This window comes from Nerophis lumbriciformis, linkage group LG26, assembly GCF_033978685.3.
Source record: "Nerophis lumbriciformis linkage group LG26, RoL_Nlum_v2.1, whole genome shotgun sequence".
In the NCBI taxonomy this organism is placed as follows: Eukaryota; Metazoa; Chordata; class Actinopteri; order Syngnathiformes; family Syngnathidae; genus Nerophis; species Nerophis lumbriciformis.
In genome coordinates, this window is record NC_084573.2 from 39940001 (window position 1) to 39956737 (window position 16737).

Consider the following 16737-nt stretch of genomic DNA (forward strand, 5'->3'; position numbering starts at 1 on the left):
ATATATATATATATATATAAATATATATATATATATATAAGAAAAACCCAGTGAAGTTTTGTGCTCGTGCGCTACGTTCACTCGCATCCTGTGCATCTCCTGGGGGCTAAGCCCCCCCCCCCCCCCCCCCCCCCCGTCCTTAAAAGCTAGTGACGCCCCTGCTTATATACTAATACTAATATACATCAGTGATGTTGCGGATCGATACTGAAATGTCCACACCGCCGATACCACACTTGTATGCTCTCATATCGATTCTCATATCAAAATATTGATACTTTTCTTCAGGGGTGTCCAAACTTTTTCCACCGAGGGTCTCGTACTGAAATGTCAAAATATGCCATATTTTAAAAAAAATGTTTATTTAAAAGATGCTAAAAACAAATATCGTGTCAGCTTCCCAGTCGGCACAAGACCTTGAAACAACGTTGAGAACTTGTTGAAGGAGGTCCTGACGTTGAGCAACTCAAATACAACGTTGAAACAACATGCTTAATGACAACCTTTAATCACGTTGTGACGTTGATTAAAGGCCCCCTGCAAAGTTTGACTTTTCAGTTTGTGACCCTTGGTGGAAAAAGTTTGAACTCAACTTTGAACTAAACCTGAAGTCAAGTATCAAAAGTAGGGCTATTTTGATGTGAGAATTGCTATCATAGAGGTCTGGTATCATCACTGGCAGTATCTGACAACACCAACACTGAGCTCCTTAGGGCCATCACTTGAGACGCAGGTGGTTGGAGGGGCCACACCGTATCAGCACCTCATTACACCGCCTAATAGTTGCTTGGTCTAGAAAAAGGTTGCTTGTATATATAAAAAAAAGACTTAGCAAATTGCATGTGCAGGGAATGAAAGTCAATACCCCGCAGGAGCGTGAATAGTTAATTACTCACGGAGTAAGTGAGTCCAATAATTCTGTGAATTTAGCGCGACTGCCAGATTTCACATAACTGCAGGCGGGAATCTTCCGGAGCTGCGATTAGGACAAACAACGCTGGCTTCCAACACACAAATGGCGTGCAGCTCCCTGACTAACGCATTTCAGCACAGGACTGTTGTTGGATGATACACTTTGATATCATTTGCATAATGTTGGATGATACACTTTGATATCATTTGCATAATGATGTATGCACATGGATCAGTGCTAGTGAGTCCCCAGAGAGGAGTTAAGAAGCATTTAGCAGGCTTTCATCCACCTTACACTCACTGTGGAAGCAAGGCACAGTAGAAGGTGTGTGCATGGAGGGGGGGATGGTGGAAACTTTACACTAGACTTCAGGCAACGTGGATCCTGTGCCTCTCCTGTCTTCCTCCAGACTCTGGGACCTCGATTTCCAAAGGAAATGCAAAATTTGCATGGTTGGGTGATGGTTTGGGGTGCCATGTCATCTGCTGGTGTCGGTCCACTCTGTTTCCTGAGATCCAGGGTCAACGCAGCCGTCTACCAGCAAGTTTTAGAGCACTTCATGCTTCCTGCTGCTGACCTGCTCTATGGAGATGGAGATTTCAAGTTCCAACAGGACTTGGCGCCTGCACACAGCGCAAAATCTACCCGTGCCTGGTTTACGGACCATGGTATTTCTGTTCTAAATTGGCCCGCCAACTCCCCTGACCTTAGCCCCATAGAAAATCTGTGGGGTATTGTGAAAAGGAAGATGCAGAATGCCAGACCCAAAAACGCAGAAGAGTTGAAGGCCACTATCAGAGCAACCTGGGCTCTCATAACACCTGAGCAGTGCCAGAAACTCATCGACTCCATGCCACGCCGCATTAACGCAGTAATTGAGGCAAAAGGAGCTCCAACCAAGTATTGAGTATTGTACATGCTCATATTTTTCATTTTCATACTTTTCAGTTGGCCAACATTTCTACAAATCCCTTTTTTGTATTAGCCTTAAGTAATATTCTAATTTTGTGACACACGGAATTTTGGATTTTCATTTGTTGCCACTTCAAATCATCAAAATTAAATGAAATAAACATTTGAATGCATCAGTCTGTGTGCAATGAATAAATATAATGTACAAGTTACACCTTTTGAATGCAATTACTGAAATAAATCAAGTTTTTCAAAATATTCTAATTTACTGGCTTTTACCTGTGTATATATATATATATATATATATTTTTTTTTTTTTTTTTTTTTTTTTTTCTTTTTTTTTTTTTTAAATGTTATTTTTTAAATGTGTCCTTTCTAATCAATTTTCTACCGCTTGTTACTCTCGGCGTCTCCTAGCCACTCAGACAAGTCATATTGTTTAAAAATGCATTTTCCCATTCATAACGTGACATCATCGCACTCGCGCCACAGTGTCAGGCGAGCACGCGGCAAGTGCACGCTCTTTCTGTGAATTATATATATATATACTGTATATATATATATACAAACCCCGTTTCCATATGAGTTGGGAAATTGTGTTAGATGTAAATATAAACGGAATACAATGATTTGCAAATCCTTTTCAAGCCATATTCAGTTGAATATGCTACAAAGACAACATATTTCATGTTCAAATTGATAAACTTATTTTTTTTTTTTGGCAAATAATCATTAACTTTAGAATTTGATGGCAGCAACACGTGACAAAGAAGTTGGGAAAGGTGGCAATAAATACTGATAAAGTTGAGGAATGCTCATCAAAGACTTATTTGGAACATCCCACAGGTGTGCAGGCTAATTGGGAACAGGTGGGTGCCATGATTGGCTATAAAAGTAGATTCCATGAAATGCTCAGTCATTCACAAACAAGGATGGGGCGAGGGTCACCACTTTGTCAACAAATGCGTGAGCAAATTGTTGAACAGTTTAAGAAAAACCTTTCTCAACCAGCTATTGCAAGGAATTTAGGGATTTTACCATCTACGCTCCGTAATATCATCAAAGGGTTCAGAGAATGTGGAGAAATCACTGCACGTAAGTGGCTAAGCCCGTGACCTTCCATCCCTCAGGCTGTACTGCATCAACAAGCGACATCAGTGTGTAAAGGATATCACCACATGGGTTCAGGAACACTTCAGAAACCCACTGTCAGTAACTACAGTTGGTCGCTACATCTGTAAGTGCAAGTTAAAACTCTCCTATGCAAAGCAAAAACCGTTTATCAACAACACCCAGAAACGTCGTCGGCTTCGCTGGGCCTGAGCTCATCTAAGATGGACTGATACAAAGTGGAAAAGTATTCTGTGGTCTGACGAGTCCACATTTCAAATTGTTTTTGGAAACTGTGGACGTCGTGTCCTCTGGACCAAAGAGGAAAAGAACCATTCGGATTGTTATAGGCGCAAAGTGTAAAAGGCAGCATGTGTGATGGTATGGGGGTGTATTAGTGGCCAAGACATGGGTAACTTACACATCTGTGAAGGCACCATTAATGCTGAAAGGTACATACAGCTTTTGGAGCAACATATGTTGCCATCCAAGCAATGTTACCATGGACGCCCCTGCTTATTTCAGCAAGACAATGCCAAGCCACGTGTTACATCAACGTGGCTTCATAGTAAAAGAGTGCGGGTACTAGACTGGCCTGCCTGTAGTCCAGACCTGTCTCCCATTGAAAATGTGAAGCCTAAAATAGCAGAAGGGAGACCCCCGGACTGTTGAACAACTTAAGCTGTACATCAAGCAAGAATGGGAAAGAATTCCACCTGAGAAGCTTCAAAAATGTGTCTCCTCAGTTCCCAAACCTTTACTGAGTGTTGTTAAAAGGAAAGGCCATGTAACACAGTGGTGAACATGCCCTTTCCCAACTACTTTGTCACGTGTTGCAGCCATGAAATTCTAAGTTAATGATTATTTGCACAAATAAAAAAGTTTATGAGTTTGAACATCAAATATGTTGTCTTTGTAGCATATTCAACTGAATATGGCTTGAAAAGGATTTGCAAATCATTGTATTCCGTTTATATTTACATCTAACACAATTTCCCAACTCATATGGAAACGGGGTTTGTATTTGAATCTCCCTGCTGGTCCAAGCCTCATAAATGTCAGAGGTGATGACCTCAAGACTAACAATCGTCCTGGTCTCTGACTCACCTGAGTTAAATCCTCCTGGTCTCTGACTCACCTGAGTTAAATCGTCCTGGTCTCTGACTCACCTGAGTTAAAGTTGCACATAAAACAACACCTTTGTCCATCTGCCGCTCAGAAGACGCTACGTGTCATCCTTTGCCAAGATGATGTCATTCCTCCTCGCTTGAGGGATTTTGTGGGGGTCTGCTGGGTGGCTTCTCAGGATCTTGTGTTCATCTGTGACATGAGCTTTGTGTTTGGATCACCTGTGAGAAGCCAGCAGCACCCAGCTGGAGGATGCTTCCAGGAAGCACAAGTCAACCTCACAGAATAGACCAGAGCATCAATAATGGAAGATTTGTGAAGCACCAGCAGAGATCCTCTCCTCCCTGCTTCAATGAAACACAGAGGTCCTCTCCTCTCTGCTTCAATGCAACACAGAGATCCTCTCCTCTCTGCTTCAATGAAACACAGAGATCCTCTCCTCCCTGCTTCAATGCAACGCAGAGATCCTCTCCTCTCTGCTTCAATGAAACACAGAGAGATCCTATTTTAGTTTGCCTTTTCTTTTGCCCACCCCTATAATGTTCTTCATGTTCTCTGCATACAGTAAAATAGTGCATGTATCTACAGAGTATCTTGACATAACAACATAAAGACTTGTGTGTAGTTTGGGAACAGTTGGTGATGTTTATGTGCAGTTAAATTTTTCATGACCTCAACTTAATGTGACGGTTTTGTTACGGCTCAGGCTCCTGCCAACGCCGCTCATCCGTCTGTGTGCACCTCGGGACACGCCCACGGGTGCGCACATCCAGGGACGCGCCGCGCGCGTCCCCGCCCTGCAGCAGCCACCAGCTGCATTCACTCACCGGCAATCTACACTCCTGGGTCTGATGAGGGCAGGCTCAATAAAGGACCAGTGGACCCAAGGATCGGCACGGGAACTTAGCTTTCTCATGGTGTACCTACCCTCCGTCGCCTGGAAAGTGAGCTTGTGCGTCTCATTTTCCCCTGGATCTCCCTCTGGACTCTGACTGCTTCCTTCGTTCCTCGACCTCTTGCTCGCCCCTGGATTCCGACGCCTCTCTCTCGCCCCGGATAACCTGCCTGCCCCATGGACTTCCTCGTATCTCGTTCAACACGTTGGTAACACTCACTTCAGTTAACTACACACATAGTCTTACACCACACACTCTGGTATTCTAGTTCACACTCCATTTCCTTAGTTTAGTAGTATTGTTTGTTATTATTTATATATATATATATATATATATATATATATATATATATATATATATATATATATATATATAAAATAAATAATTGTATACACTGCCCCCTGGTGTCTGTTTACCGTCACCTCCTCTCAGTAAACACAACAGGTTTAGTAAGCAACAATTGTTTTAGTTATATTGTATTCCTACTAGAATGGCAAGTTGTAGTTAGAAACGTGGCTCACCACACCTGAAAATAGTCCTTACCAAACTGTTGGCACAAAGTTGGAAGCATGCAAAGTGAAGAATTAAGATTCATGCCCGCTGGGTTCATGAATTAACGGAGGGGTGTGTCCCAATTCATTTGTCCGCCTGGTGTGAGTGATGACTCATCGGCGTGGTCGTTAACGAAGGTGTGAGTGATGAATCATCAGCGTGGTCGTTAACAAAGGTGGAGACAAACGCGATGACTTCATATCTGTCATCAAATATTGATGAAGAGGTTTCCACCGCCGGACACCTATCGTCTACATCGTTAAAAATCCAATATGCTGCTGGTAATGACTGAAGACCGCGTCTGCTGCTCCGAGCACATCAAGCGCTCGCCGTGACTGACTTACCACTCCAACGTTCACAAAGGCGAGTCTCTGAAGACTTGACTTGACAGAGAGCTCACAGTTTGGCTGGTCCTCCGTTGCCAGCAGTCACCCGTCAAGTCTCCTCATCCCCACCGCCCCCCACCTGCCCCCCCACGTACCCCCCCGTCAGTCGCCATCCCAGGGGAGGCGAGCGCCGACGTGCCATTAAAGCGACTTTGAAGAAGAGAAACTGACTAGGAAATGACTCGCTCCGCTTTTCAAGCAGTGAAAGGAAACGACTGCACTCAAAAACAGACTGCAAGAATATATTGGCAACGACTTGTAGACTACAATACTAGTACTACTGCATCAACGACTTGTACACTACAATACTAGTACTACTGCATCAATGACTTGTACACTACAATACTAGTACTACTACATCAATGACTTGTAGACTACAATACTAGTACTACTGCATCAATGACTTGTACACTACAATACTAGTACTACTGCATCAATGACTTGCACACTACAATACTAGTACTACTGCATCAATGACTTGTACACTACAATACTAGTACTACTGCATCAATGACTTGTACACTACAATACTAGTACTACTGCATCAATGACTTGTACACTACAATACTAGTACTACTGCATCAATGACTTGTACACTACAATACTAGTACTACTGCATCAATGACTTGTACACTACAATACTAGTACTACTCCATCAATGACTTGTACACTACAATACTAGTACTACTGCATCAATGACTTGTACACTACAATACTAGTACTACTGCATCAAAAACTTGTACACTACAATACTAGTACTACTGCATCAATGACTTGTACACTACAATACTAGTACTACTCCATCAATGACTTGTACACTACAATACTAGTACTACTGCATCAATGACTTGTAGACTACAATACTAGTACTACTGCATCAACGACTTGTACACTACAATACTAGTACGACTGCATCAATGACTTGTAGACTACAATACTAGTACTACTGCATCAAATACTTGTATACTACAATACAAGTACTACTGCATCAATGACTTGTACACTACAATACTAGTACTACTGCATCAATGACTTGTACACTACAATACTAGTACTACTGCATCAATGACTTGTACACTACAATACTAGTACTACTGCATCAATGACTTGTACACTACAATACTAGTACTACTGCATCAATGACTTGTACACTACAATACTAGTACTACTGCATCAATGACTTGTACACTACAATACTAGTACTACTGCATCAATGACTTGTACACTACAATACTAGTACTACTGCATCAATGACTTGTACACTACAATACTAGTACTACTGCATCAATGACTTGTACACTACAATACTAGTACTACTGCATCAACGACTTGTACACTACAATACTAGTACTACTGCATCAATGACTTGTACACTACAATACTAGTACTACTGCATCAATGACTTGTACACTACAATACTAGTACTACTACATCAACGACTTGTAGACTACAATACTAGTACTACTGCATCAATGACTTGTACACTACAATACAAGTACTACTGCATCAACGACTTGTACACTACAATACTAGTACTACTGCATCAATGACTTGTACACTACAATACTAGTACTACTGCATCAATGACTTGTACACTACAATACTAGTACTACTGCATCAACGACTTGTACACTACAATACTAGTACTACTGCATCAATGACTTGTACACTACAATACTAGTACTACTGCATCAATGACTTGTACACTACAATACTAGTACTACTACATCAACGACTTGTAGACTACAATACTAGTACTACTGCATCAATGACTTGTACACTACAATACAAGTACTACTGCATCAACGACTTGTACACTACAATACTAGTACTACTGCATCAATGACTTGTACACTACAATACTAGTACTACTGCATCAATGACTTGTACACTACAACTCATTGTTTCTAGTTGGTTTATTTCCAAAGGGAAAACAAGACATGTGTTTCATTATCAAGTCCTCCTATGACCACCCAGGGTGCAGTGAAGGCATCATTTGCTGTCCCATGTTGCTTCTTGACTTGGTTCAATCAGCCAATTATCTCAAGTACGCAGCGGCAGGGCAGCAGGGCTGACTTAGGCTCTGTCCATATTAAGCCGGATAACTCCTTCAACGACTAACTATTTAACCCAAACCTTGTGTCTGCCATCGTTTAAGCTCCCCCTCCTTGGGAATTGTTTTACACGGGCAATATTTCCCCAATCTCTGGCTCATTTGAAAGGTTTTAAGATTTTATTTCCAGGACTGCCAAATGTATTGCATTTTTCGCCAGACCATGACATCTCTCAAATGAATGACATATGTTTGGTTTCACCAGCAAAGCCGCTTTAACCTTCACGCTCGGTTTTGCATATCAAAAACCCCCGGAACGATCCGCCCCTCCTCCTCCTCATTGTTTGTGTGCAGGCGCTCTCCGTGGACGCCCCTCCCCTGCGCTGGGCGCCAGGCGCCATGTAAACAAGGCGTGAAAGGAGGCATGACATCATTACAAGGTCTTGTAGGTTTAGGTTGCTGGTTACCACCACGTGTCATGATGGCGTCCATAAAGCATTAGATTGAATGACATCATCAGGATTAGCGCTGGTGGCGACCTTCGACCTTCTTTGTGTGACTGTCCCGCCATCCATTGACCTTACGCAAATAGTGGAGCAACTTTTTTATTTTTTTGGATCTCCTCTTACTACTGGCGATGATGTCAACACAACATGTCAACACAACATGTCAACACAACATGTCACGCTGCAATGATTCATTCATTGTTGCTGAATAGAAAGAAAGAAAAAAAAAGGGTATTAATGACTATAAAAGTGCGTATCACAGCATATCATAGCAAGTGGATGTGAGTGGAGTGGAGGTTAAGTATGGCTGCATACTTGGCCAACAGCCATACAGGTCACACTGAGGGTGGCCGTATAAATAACTTTAACACTGTTAGAAATATGCGCCACACTGTGAATCCACACCAAACAAGAACGACAAACACATTTCGGGAGAACATCCGCACAGTAACACAACATAAACACAACAAAACAAATACCCAGAATCCCATGCAGCCCTAACTCTTCCGGGCTGCAATATACACCCCCGCTACCTCCAAACCCCGCATACCCAACCCCGGCCACCTCAACCGACGCATTTACCAATTAATTCCAGAAATAAAAAAATAAAAACATTCCCATGTTTAACAGTTTTTTAATGAAGAAAAAATATGGAGAAGTGTTTTTTTAAACAGATACTGATTATATTTAAAGTAGTTATATTATTAATTATTCACACGGAAACTATTCAATTAACATGTTATGAATACATGTTTCATTTTATTTATATATATATCTATATATATATATATATATATATATATATATATATATATATATATATATATATATATATATATATATATATATGCTTCAGTTTAGTGAGAATTGAATTAGGAGACAAAATATTCTCTCTCTCTCTCTCTCTCTATATATATATATATATATATATATATATATATATATATATATATATATATATATATATATATATATATATATATTCCATTCACGAAACCCAACACAACACTCCAATACGTGCACCATGACAGCAACCACCCACCCACCACCACGAAAAGAATACCTACCGGAATTAATAAAAGGCTATCGATGCTGTCATCTAGCAAAGCTGAATTTGACCAAGCATCCCCCCCGTACCAAAAAGCCCTTGATGAAAGCGGATACAATTTCACCCTCACCTATGAACCCACGCCAGGAAACCAACCGAAAAAGAACAGAAAACGAAACGACATCATCTGGTACAACCCCCCATACAGCAAAAACGTCTCAACTAACATTGGACACAAATTCCTCAATCTGATTGACAAACACTTTCCCAAAGACAACACCCTAAGAAAAGTATTCAACAAGAACAACATTAAATTGAGCTACAGCTGTATGAACAATATACGACAAATCATCTCAAACCACAACAAAACAATTGCAAATGAGCCGTCGGCCCCCAGACAGAGCGACCCCAAAACCAACAAAGGCTGCAACTGCTGTAAGAAACCTGATTGCCCTCTCAACGGGGGGTGCTTACAAACATCAGTTGTCTACCAATCTAAGGTAACACGCAAGGACATTAACACATCCGACACATATGTAGGATTAACTGAGGGAGAGTTCAAAACCAGATGGAACAACCACAAGGCTTCTTTCAGGAACCAAAACCTGCGGAATACCACAGAACTCAGCAAACACATTTGGGACCTCAAAGACAATAATGTTGAATATTCAATAACATGGCAAATTCTTGCATCCAGCACACCTTACAATAGTGGTAATAAAAGATGCAACCTATGCTTGAAAGAGAAACTGTTTATTATTTACCGTCCAGACCTGTCATCCCTCAACAAGCGCAGCGAAATTGTAACAGCATGCCGCCACAGACGGAAACACCTCCTAGGTAACACATGAGCCAATCACCACGCCCCTACACCAGCCTGTACCCACCCACTCTGTGCCCTATATAATCCACGGTATGTGAATGCTCCCATTAAAATCTCCTGATGATTGAGGGAACCCCCCCTCATGAAACAGGCCTGTAGAGATGAAATAGTCTTGTGATTTTTTTCCCCACACATACATATATATATATATATATATATATATATATATATATATATATATATATATATATATATATATATATATATATATATATATATATATATAAAACAGCAGATATGGTGTCCGAAGACTTTTGCACAGTACAGTCTGTAATATATACATATATATATATATATATATATATATATATATATATATATATATATATATATATATATATATATATATATATATATATATATATATATATATATATATATATATATATATATGTATATATATATATATATATATATATAAAATGCTTTTTATATATATATATATATATATATATATATATATATATATATATATATATATATGTGTGTGTGTATTACAGACTGTACTGTGCAAAAGTCTTCGGACACCATATCTGCTGTTTTGGAAATGACCATATATGGGATGCAGGCTACTTCCTGCTTCCTAGACATCAGTCACTGAATGCGTCTTACTAGTTTTACTGTGTTAATAAAACACCTCTCTGCTTCTATTTTTAGTGGTCAGTGTCCAGACTGGGCGTTGAACCCACCACCGCCCATCCGCCACAGGGGTTTTTCTTTCTCCTAAAAAAAGGTTCTCCAGGTGGCCCAGAGGGGGTTTTGAGGAGCTTTGATGCCTGCAATGAAAGAGTGAGAGGGTCAATATTTGCGCAGGGAAGAGCAGAAGAAGGAACAGAAATAGCACCCAGAAGAAGAAAATCCCTCATTTATGTGGACAGATAAACAATGACATCACAGCCCCCCTCCCTCCCCACTCCCACTCCCACTCATTTCAATGCACAGATGCCAGTGAAGCGTCCAGACTCAGACTGAAGTGATGTCATCAGCAAAAGCAGCTCTTGTGTTCTGCGGACCCCTGGGGCCCCTCAGGAGCCACCTGCCCTTCCCAAACAATGGCTGCATTCTTGCTGCGTGATGTCACTTTTCATGGGAGGGGAATTCCATGGCAGTGAAACCAGTTGGTTGACTTGGACTGGGAACTGTGGCCAGTCAGTCATGTGACTGAACCAGTAAGTCACATGACATGTCAACGCTGAGGGAAAGACGCCAGGATCCCACAACTCAACGCTGGAAGGTTTATGAGGAACCTCATGACCTAAATGCTGTTTGACCTGCACTTCATAATAATGATGATGTCACTTTCTACTCATAGTCATTGATAAATAAGATGTCATCTAAAACTATTTGGACTACCACACCACTACTAAACAATACTATCTATCTCAATCATATCAACATTTTCATTGGTCATTTCCAACCAATATTCTACAACACAAATACAAGGTTGAAACAACATGCTTTTTGACAATGTTGTGTTTTGATGTTGATTTGACATTGAAATTTGGTCATTTCCCCACCCAATATATTACAAACCCCGTTTCCATATGAGTTGGGAAATTGTGTTAGATGTAAATATAAACGGAATACAATGATTTGCAAATCCTTTTCAAGCCATATTCAGTTGAATATGCTACAAAGACAACATATTTGATGTTCAAACTCATAAACTTATTTTTTTTTTTTGCAAATAATAATTAACTTAGAATTTCATGGCTGCAACACGTGCCAAAGTAGTTGGGAAAGGGCATGTTCACCACTGTGTTACATCACCTTTTCTTTTAAAACCACTCAGTAAAGGTTTGGGAACTGAGGAGACACATTTTTGAAGCTTCTCAAGTAGAATTCTTTCCCATTCTTGCTTGATGTACAGCTTAAGTTGTTCAACAGTCTCCCTTCTGCTATTTTAGGCTTCACATTTTCAATGGGAGACAGGTCTGGACTACAGGCAGGCCAGTCTAGTACCCGCACTCTTTTACTATGAAGCCACGTTGATGTAACACGTGGCTTGGCATTGTCTTGCTGAAATAAGCAGGGGCGTCCATGGTAACGTTGCTTGGATGGCAGCATATGTTGCTCCAAAAGCTGTATGTACCTTTCAGCATTAATGGGGCCTTCACAGATGTGTAAGTTACCCATGTCTTGGGCACTAATACACCCCCATACCATCACACATGCTGCCTTTTACACTTTGCGCCTATAACAATCCGGATGGTTCTTTTCCTCTTTGGTCCGGAGGACACGACGTCCACAGTTTCCAAAAACAATTTCAAAATGTGGACTCGTCAGACCACAGAATACTTTTCCACTTTGTATCAGTCCATCTTAGATGAGCTCAGGCCCAGCGAAGCCGACGGCGTTTCTGGGTGTTGTTGATAAACGGTTTTCGCCTTGCATAGGAGAGTTTTAACTTGCACTTACAGATGTAGCGACCAACTGTAGTTACTGACAGTGGGTTTCTGAAGTGTTCCTGAGCCCATGTGGTGATATCCTTTACACACTGACATCGCTTGTTGATGCAGTACAGCCTGAGGGATGGAAGGTCACGGGCTTAGCTGCTTACGTGCAGTGATTTCTCCACATTCTCTGAACCCTTTGATGATATTACGGAGCGTAGATGGTGAAATCCCTAAATTCCTTGCAATAGCTGCTTGAGAAAGGTTTTTCTTAAACTGTTCAACAATTTGCTCAGGCATTTGTTGACAAAGTGGTGACCCTCGCCCCATCCTTGTTTGTGAATGACTGAGCATTTCATGGAATCTACTTTTATACCCAATCATGGCACCCACCTGTTCCCAATTAGCCTGCACACCTGTGGGATGTTCCAAATAAGTCTTTGATGAGCATTCCTCAACTTTATCAGTATTTATTGCCACCTTTCCCAACTTCTTTGTCACGTGTTGCCGGCATCAAATTCTAAAGTTAATGATTATTTGCAAAAAAAAAAAATGTTTATCAGTTTGAACATCAAATATGTTGTCTTTGTAGCATATTCAACTGAATATGGCTTGAAAATGATTAGCAAATTATTGTATTCCTTTTATATTTACATCTAATGCAATTTCCCAACTCATATGGAAACGGGGTTTGTACGACACAAATGCAACGTTGAAACTGTCAGGTTCAAACACTGATGACATCTATTAAACAGACAAAGAAGCAAGGAATTAAACAGAGACAGAATTACATTTAGCTCAATTGAGGAGAGACGTCCGGGCTGTACTCTTGTACAGTCTCCATCACGCTCTGGCGAAAGATTGTACGCCTCCTCTTTGTCAGGACTTGATCTTGGGAGTTTGCTTTTCCGGGGTGCAACGGAAAGTTGGCACGGGCGAGACGGGAATTAAGGTACATGGCGGGTTTTAATATATCAATTTAACATATATCAAAAAAAAGGGATAAATGAAAGCGCGCACAGTGGCGGATAATAAACTATGAAACCAAAAGACTATAGCAAAAAGTACAAATGAAAAGCACGCACAGTGGCGGAGAATAAACTATGAAAAACAAAAAGATTATAAACATGGAACAAAAACTTACTTGGCTTGGACAAAAAAGGAGCAGCGTGAACATGGCCATGAAACAATGGACAGAGCATAAATGTGGTGTGAGGTCGTCAGGCCGAACAACAGAAAATGAATGAACTTAAATACTATGGACATGATTAGTGAAAGCAGGTGCGTGACTCAAAACGTGAAACAGGTGCGTGACGTGACAGGTGAAAACTAATGGTTGCTATGGTGACCAGACAAGGGAGTGAAAAGACAGAAACTAAACAAAACATGACTTAAAACAAAACATGATAATACAGACATGACACTCTTTTATTTGGACTTTCCCTGATTACAGGAAAAACAGCTGTTTCCAAGGGACGGGGGTCGTAAACCGCCATCGCCTTTGATTACGAACAGTTCAAAGAAAAGATCGTAAAACGGTTCACAGAGAAGGTGCCTGGAGGGGAGTCTGGCCCTGCTTCCTCTCCGCTTTTGGGTCAAGACAAAGTCTTTCTGTGGAATACAATGCATCAAAGAAACAGAACACCTTCATGTTGCTTCCCATCCTACACAGTGGAGTTTTACAAGCCTTTTTGTTCGGTAGGATCAAAGACGGCTTTTGTCTGTTCGCCGGGAACTCATTGAAAGTTTTGTGATTACTTAGATACAATTATTCTGACAGAAGCAACATTTAATCAATGTCAGGTTGTGACGTTGATTTGACATTGAAATTTGGTCATTTTCCCAACCAACAACATGAATCCAACATTAGATATCAACGTTGTGTCATTTTACAAATACAACAATTGTGCAACATTGTTTGAAAGTCAGTGTTAAAGGACATGTACGTATAATCTACATTGCATCAATGTCTTGTGCCAGCTGGGTGAGGAGTGCACCCAGAGAGCATTGAGGCACCTGAGAGAGAAGATTAGGATGTTTTCATTATTGCTGCTAACACGGCAGAGAAACAATGTGACAAAACAGCCTGGGGGTGAAGTGTGTGTGCCCCCCATCCTCCATTGGTGAAGTGTGTGTGCCCCCCATCTTCCATTGGTGAAGTGTGTGTGTGCCCCCCATCCTCCATTGATGTGTGTCTAATGACTCCCTCAGCCTGACAGCACTGCATCCTGGGGGAGCCTCCATAGATGTTCCTAGATTGAGCACGCCGTCTGTCATCACATCCGAATGTCATTTGCCAAACATGGCGTGCGCCACGTGCCAAGTCCACCTGTTTTGTTGTCGCCGCAAATTGAAGTCGGACCTCCCCGTGGCGTCACTTCCCAACCAATCAAGCTGCTGTGGAGTGGCATGTAGAAGACAGGCGATGTTTCCCGCATGTCGCGCAGGATATGCATGATTTAGCGCCAGTAGCTGAAGGAGTGCATGCAACACATCAATAATTCACGCCGCACCTTCACCACCACCAGGAGTTTGTCACGTCAGGTGAGGCAGAGAAAGGCAAAATGATGTCTCAACTTTGCCCTCCAGGAGCCTTCCCAGGTCTCCCCGGACTGGAGGAGGTGGTGGCATCACATGAGAGGTGGGGGCATCACATGAGAAATGGGGGCATCACATGAGAAATGGGGGCATCACATGAGAGGTGGTGGCATCACATGAGAGGTGGGGGCATCACATGAGAAATGGGGGCATCACATGAGAAATGGGGGCATCACATGAGAAATGGGGGCATCACATGAGAGGTGGTGGCATCACATGAGAGGTGGGGGCATCACATGAGAAATGGGGGCATCACATGAGAAATGGGGGCATCACATGAGAAATGGGGGCATCACATGAGAGGTGGTGGCATCACATGAGAGGTGGGGGCATCACGCGGGGTTTTGGTGGTAGCAGGGTGTATAATGTAGCCCGGAAGAGTTAGGGATGCATGGGATTCTGGGTATTTGTTCTGTTGTGTTTATGTTGTGTTACGGTGTGGATGTTCTCCCGAAATGTGTTTGTCATTCTTGTTTGGTGTGGGTTCACAGTGTGGCGCATATTAGTAAGAGTGTTATAGTTGTTTATACGGCCACCCTCAGTGTGACCTGTATGGCTGTTGAACAAGTATGCCTTGCTGTCACTTAGTGTGTGAGCAGACGCCGCATACAAAATGTGACTTGTTTCTTAGGTGAAAAAGCGGACGCGACGACAGTGGCATCACATGAGAGGTGGTGGCATCACACGAGAGGTGGTGGCACGCAAGGCGCACGCCGCCAAGCGCCACTTGACTCTGAGCGCCCGTGAGGCTGTCAACACTGGCTAACAGCTACTTCCTTCCTTGCACTTGTCATCACATCAAGGCTGCCTGTGGAGAGTCGTGGTGTGTTCATCCTTAAATGCTTTCTTTTATTGTGAAAAACCTAAGAGGATCTTTAACCACAGGCTGCTTGGTAGCAATACTGCTTGTGTACTCAAAAAAATAATGTTCGCATCTTGAAAACCTCACAGAGAATATTTTTTCTCCTAATTCAATTCTCAATAAACTGAAGCATATATATATATATATATATATATATATATATATATATATACACCGTATTTTCCGCACCATAAGGCGCCCTGGGTTATAAGCCGCGCCTTCAATGAACGGCATATTTCAAAACTTTGTCCACCTATAAGCCGCCCCGTGTTATAAGCCGCATCTAACTGCGCTAAAGGAATGTCAAAAAAACAGTCAAATAGGTCAGTCAAACTTTAATAATATATTAAAAACCAGCGTGATGTGGGCGCGCATGGAGTCGCATATCAACATGGACGGAGCTGCGTGAAAAAAGCCACCCGGCCTCTTCGCGTAAACTTACCTTAACCACTCGCTCATCTTTTCTTCATCCATCCATCCCTTCGAGTTAGCTTTTA